General features: G+C 39.8%; 1 long non-coding RNA gene across 1 annotated transcript in view; it reads right to left on the reverse strand.

Moving 5' to 3' along the window:
• LOC132536811 (uncharacterized) overlaps window positions 1–6,316 on the reverse strand; it is a 164,731-nt gene that overhangs the window by 35,664 nt on the left and 122,751 nt on the right. The window lies entirely within an intron of this gene.

Consider the following 6,316-nt stretch of genomic DNA (forward strand, 5'->3'; position numbering starts at 1 on the left):
AGCGACTCCCCTATAGTGGGGAGCCGGAGCTCGAACCCGGATCCTTATGCCAGTCCTTGTGCTTTGTGCCACTGTGCTTAACCCGCTGCGCTACCGCCCCCTCCCCAACTCTTTGATTTTTTTTTGACCATAATCCTTTCAAATACCTATATTAGCAAGGAGAACATTAGTGAATTACTTTCCTACTTGTCTTTTGAAATCGAGGTTTGGGAGCTGGAGAGATTGTTCCTGCTTCACCACATATGTGACCAGGATTGAATTCTGGCATCACATTGGAGGCACTGTGTCACAGAGAAAGCTCCGGTGCTATGATGTCTCTTCCTTTTTGTCTATATAAGTGGGAAAAAAATTGGCCTATGAGAAGTGAAGTTGTACTTGCACAAGGCCCTGAAGTTGTGAAAAAAATTGTCACTGATCATCTTAACCTTTACTTTTTTTTTTTTTTTTTGTCTCCAGCTTATTGCACTACAAACCCACCGCTTGTAGACCATTATTTCCTTTTTTTCCCCTATTTTATTTGGTCGGACAGAGAGAGAGAAATTGAGAGGGGAGGGAAGGTAGAGAGGGAGAGAAAGCTTGACACCTGCAGACCTGCTTCACCACTGGTGATGTGTCCCCGTGGTCCTTCCAGTACTGTGTGTGCTTAACCTGGCGTGCCACTGCCTAGCCCCCTCCCTTTTTTGAGTAACCATATCATATTTACCAAGGCTTCAACATGATTTGTGGTCAGAAAATTTGTTTCCATTTTAGAGGTATCTTTTCCTTTTATTATGGTAAAATGTACATAAGATAAAAATTTAACACTTTTTAGTGATCACTGCTATCAACTTCCAGAACTATCTTATCAACCTAAACGGAAACTTTATCCATAAACAATAATTTGACACTCACCCTATTCTCAGCTCCTGATGACTGCTGTACTACTCTGTGAATTTGACTAATTATTTAAAGTGAACCATTTGTAGCTCTGTGTCTTATTTAACCTACCATGTAATGTTTTTATGGTTCATCTATATTATAGCCTATATCAGAATTTATTCCTGGGACCAGGAGATAGCTTACCCACTGGGAGGTCCATACCTTGCTATTCCAAGGACCTGGGTTCAAGCCCTGGCACCATATAGGAGCACCATGGACAGCACTAGGGGGAAGCTTCCAGAGTGATAAAGTGGTGTTGTGTTGTCTCTCCTTTCTTTTTCATTAAGATTTATCTAGTTACTTATTTATTAACATGAGAGTGAGAAGGTGAGAAAGAATCAAAGGACTGAGGAAATAGTACAGTGGTTATGTAAGAAGACTTTGATGTCTGAGGCACCAGAGTTCAGAGATTCAATCCCCAGCATCACATAAGCCAGAGCTGAGAAGTGCTCTGCTAAAGGAAAAACAAACAAACCCAGTAGAGCATCACGTGTTGCCAGAGATCAAACTGAGAACCTCATGCTTTGAACTCCAAAGCTCTAGCCGCTGCACTACCTCCTGGACAGCAGTTTCCTTTTCTCTTTGTCTCTGTATTTTACCTATTGAAATAAAAAGAATGAGAAGAATTAATTCTTCTTGAAGACTGAATATTTTATGTCCATAGCACATTTTATTTGCTTATCTCTTCAGTATTTGTATTACTTCTGTTTTTCGCTGTTAGGGGTAATGATGTTATAAATAGAGTTCTCTTTGAAAGTTTGTTTTCAGGCCATTTGTTTGTATACCTAGATGTGAAATTACTGGAGCATACAATAATAAAATGTTTACAAAAGGTGATACCAGAGAATGATCTCTAACTTTTTTTTTTTTTTTTTTTTTACCAGAGCACTGCTCAGCTCTGGTTTATGGTGGTGCGGGGGACTGAATCTGGGACCTGGGAGCCTCAGGCAAGAGTCTATATAACCATTATGCTATCTACCCCACTCAACACCAGGGAATGAAACCAGGGTTTCACGTATGTGTGATATTGAGTATCCCCCCAGCCTACATTTTATTATTAAATGCACTACAAATCTGCTTCTGGCTGCCATCTTTTTTCCATTTGTTGCTTTTGCAGTTATTGTTGTTGCTACTTCTGTTGTCAAATAGGACAGAGAGAGATTGAAATAGGAAGGGAAAACAGAGAGGGAGAGAGAACACGATACCTGCAGACCTACTTCACCACTTGTGAAGCAACTCCTCTGCAGGTGGGGAGCTGGGGGCTTTAACCGGGATCCATGCACTTTGCACTGTGTGCTTAACCCGCTGTGCTACCTCCCAGCCCCTAGCAGTGATTTTTGAAAATATTTTGCTTAATCATTTATTGGATAGAGACAGAAAGAAACTGAGGTAGAAGGAATAAATAGGGAGAAAGAAAGATACCTGCAAAATTCAATATATCATGCGAGGCTTCTATGAACAACTATATGCCACCAAGCTGGAGAACCTGGAAGAAATGGACGATTTCCTAGATACCTACAAACTTCCAAAATTAAATAAAGAGGAACTAGATAACATGAACAGGCCCGTCACAGCTAATGAAATTGAAACAGTTATCAAAAAACTTCCCAAAAATAAAAGTTCTGGACCAGACGGTTTTACAAATGAATTCTACAAAACCTTCAAAGAACTAATACCTCTACTTTTAGAAGTCTTCCAGAATATTGAAGATACTGGAATACTCCCTTCCAGCTTCTATGAAGCCAACATCACTTTGATACCAAAAGCAGACAGGGACACAACCAAAAAAGAAAACTACAGACCAATATCTCTGATGAACATAGATGCTAAAATATTGAACAAAATTCTAGCCAACCGGATACAGCAGTATATTAAAAAGATTGTTCATCATGACCAAGTGGGGTTTATCCCAGGCATGCAAGGTTGGTTTAATATATGTAAATCAATCAATGTGATCCACCACATCAACAAAAGCAAGACCAAAAACCACATGGTCATATCAATAGATGCAGAGAAAGTCTTTGACAAAGATACAACATCCCATTATGATCAAAACACTACAAAAATGGGAATAGATGGAAAAATCCTGAAGATAGTGGAGTCTATATTATAGTGGAGTCTATATTATAGCAAACCTATAGCCAACATCATACTCAATGGTGAAAAACTGGAAGCATTTTCCCTCACATCAGGTATTAGACAAGGTTGCCCACTATCACCATTACTATTCAACATAGTGTTGGAAGTTCTTGCCATAGCAATCAGGCAGGAGCAAAGAATTAAAGGGATACAGTTTGGAAGAGAAGTCAAACTCTCCCTATTTGCAGATGACATGATAGTATACATGGAAAAACCTAAGGAATCCAGCAAGAATCTTTTGGAAATCATCAGGCAATACAGTAAGGTGTCAGGCTACAAAATTAACATTCAAAAGTCAGTGGCATTCCTCTATGCAAACACTAAGCTAGAAAAAATTGAAATCCAGAAATCAATTCTTTTACTATAGCAACAAAAATAATAAACTATCTAGGAATAAACCTAACCAAAGAAGTGAAAGACTTGTATACTGAAAATTATGAGTCACTACTCAAGGAAATTGAAAAAGACACAAAGAAGTGGAAAGATATTCCATGTTCATGGGTTGAAAAAATTAACATCATCAAAATGAATATACTACCCAGAGCCATCTACAAATTTAAATCCCCATCAAGATGCCAACCACATTTTTTAGAACAGAACAAATGCTAAAAATGCTTATCTGGAAACAGAAAAGACCTAGAATTGCCAAAACAATCTTGAGAAGAACAGAACTGGAAGGATCACACTCCCAGATCTCAAATTGTATTATAGGGCCATTGTCATCAAAACTGCTTGGTACTGGAACGTGAATAGACATACTAACCAGTGGAATAGAACTGAGAGTCCAGAAGTAAGCCTTCACACCTACGGACATCTTTGACAAAGGTGCCCAGACTATTAAATGGGGAAAGCAGAGTCTCTTCAACAAGTGGTGTTGGAAAAAATGAGTTGAAACATGCAGAAGAATGAAAGTGAACCACTATATTTCACCAAATACAAAAGTAAATTCTAAGTGGATCAAGGACTTGGATGTTATGCCAGAAATTATCAGATACTTAGAAAATATTGACAGAATGCTTTTCCACATAAATTTCAAAGACATCTTCAATGAAACGAATCCAATTGCAAAGAAGACTAAGGCAAACATAAACCTATGGGACTACATCACATTAAAAAGCTTCCATGCAGCAAAAGAAACCACTACCCAAACCAAGAGACTCCTCACAGAATGGGAGAAGATCTTTACATGCCATACATCAGACAAGAGACTAACACCCAGAATATATAAAGAGCTTTCCAAACTCACCAATAAGAAAACAACCCCATCCAAAAATGGGGGGAGGACTTGGACAAAGTACTCACCACAGAAGAGATCCAAGACGCTGAGAAACACATGAAAAAATGCTCCAATTCTCTGATTGTCAGAGAAATGCAAATAAAGACGAGATACCACTTCACTCCTGTGAGAATGTCATACATCAGAAAAGGTAACAGCAGCAAATGCTGGAGAGGGTATGGGATCAAAGGAACCCTCCTGCACTGCTGGTGGGAATGTCAATTGGTCCAACCTCTGTGGAGAACAGTCTGGAGAACTCTCAGAAGGCTAGAAATGGACCTACCCTGTGATCCTGCAATTCCTCTCCTGGGGATATATCCTAAGGAACCCAACACACCCATCCAAAAAGATCTGTGGACACATATGTTCTTAGCAGCACAAATTGTAATAGACAAAACCTGGAAGCAACCCAGGTGTCCAACAACAGATGAGTGGCTGAGCAAGTTGTGGTCTATATACACAATGGAATACTACTCAGCTATAAAAAAATGGTGACTTCACCTTTTTCAGCTGAACTTGGATGAACCTTGAAAAATTCATGTGAAGTGAAATAAGTCAGAAACAGAAGGATGACTATGGGATGCTCTCACTCTTAGGCAGAAGTTGAAAACCAAGATCAGAAGGGAAAACACAAGTAGAACCCGAACTGGAATTGCATATTGCACCAAAGTAAAAGACTCTGGGCTGGGTGGGTGGGGAGAATACAGGTCCAAGAAGGATGACAGAGGACCTAGTGGGGGTTGTATTGCTATATGGAAAACTGGGAAATGTTATGCATGTACAAACTACTGTATTTACTGTTGAATGTAAAACATTAATTCCCCAGTACAGAAAAAAAAAAAAAGTACCTGCAGCACTGCTTTGGTCCTGAAGCACTGTCCTCCCTCCCTCCTCCCCCCCAATACATGAGGATCTGGGGCTTCAACAGTCCTTATGCATGGTAATATGTGTATTCACTCAACTTTTAGTGTGCTGTCACCTGCTTTCCATGTTTATTTATTTTGACAGGACAGAGAAATCGAGAGGGGAGAGATAGAGAAGACATCCGCCCCACTGTTTCACCAATGGTGAAGCTCCACATCCTGCAGGTTGAGGACCAGAGGTTTAAACCTAGGTCCACGTGAAAGGTAATATGTGTACCCACTGGCTGTCTAATAGTTTTATTATTATTATTTATGAGAAAGGAGGAGAGAGGATGAATCAGACATCACTCTGGCACATATGCTGCCAGGGACTGAACTTGGGAACCTCATGCTTGAGAGTCCAAAGCCTTATCACTGTGCCACCTCTGACTTACGGATTGAACCAGGGACTTAAATTACAGCTCAGTTAAAAAAGAAAAACTGATATAAAAACATTACTCGCCCCCGTAAATGGGTACTTTTTTTTAAACATTTATCTTTTTAAAACCTCTCTTCCTTCCCCTCCCCTTTTTGGAAGTAGTATCTCACCTTCCTGCAGGGGGACACAAAGAAGAAAATACAAAGAAAGGTGGGCAATTCTCTAGTACAGTCAGAAGCACAGAGACAAATAAGAGTTGGCTGCCTTGTGAAAAGACAGTAGTTGGGAAGGGAAATGAAACCGATCTCTGAAGCAACATGAAGGCCAGGTTATAGCACAAGGCTTGATGCTATAGAGCCAGCACCAGGACTTCACCAGCAGCTCACAGCTCTAAAGAAATTTAACCAGTTCCCAGGCCTGGGGTGTCATTGGTTTGGCAACCTGTTGGTTTGCAGGCATCTTTTAACAATCTTGGGTTTAGTCACCTAGATAATGGATTCTTTCTGTTCAAGGTCTCTGCCTTTTTTTTTTTTTTTTTTTAAGCCAGAGCACGGCTCAGCTCTAGCTTATGGTAGTGAAGGGATTGAACCTTAGACAGGTTTTTTGGAGCCTCAGACATGAAAGTCTTTTGCATAACCATATTGTTGTGTTCCAAGCCTGAATAAATAATTCTAAAAAGACTGAAAAAAAAAAAAAAAGTTC

Source organism: Erinaceus europaeus, chromosome 2, assembly GCF_950295315.1.
Source record: "Erinaceus europaeus chromosome 2, mEriEur2.1, whole genome shotgun sequence".
Classification (NCBI taxonomy): domain Eukaryota; kingdom Metazoa; phylum Chordata; class Mammalia; order Eulipotyphla; family Erinaceidae; genus Erinaceus; species Erinaceus europaeus.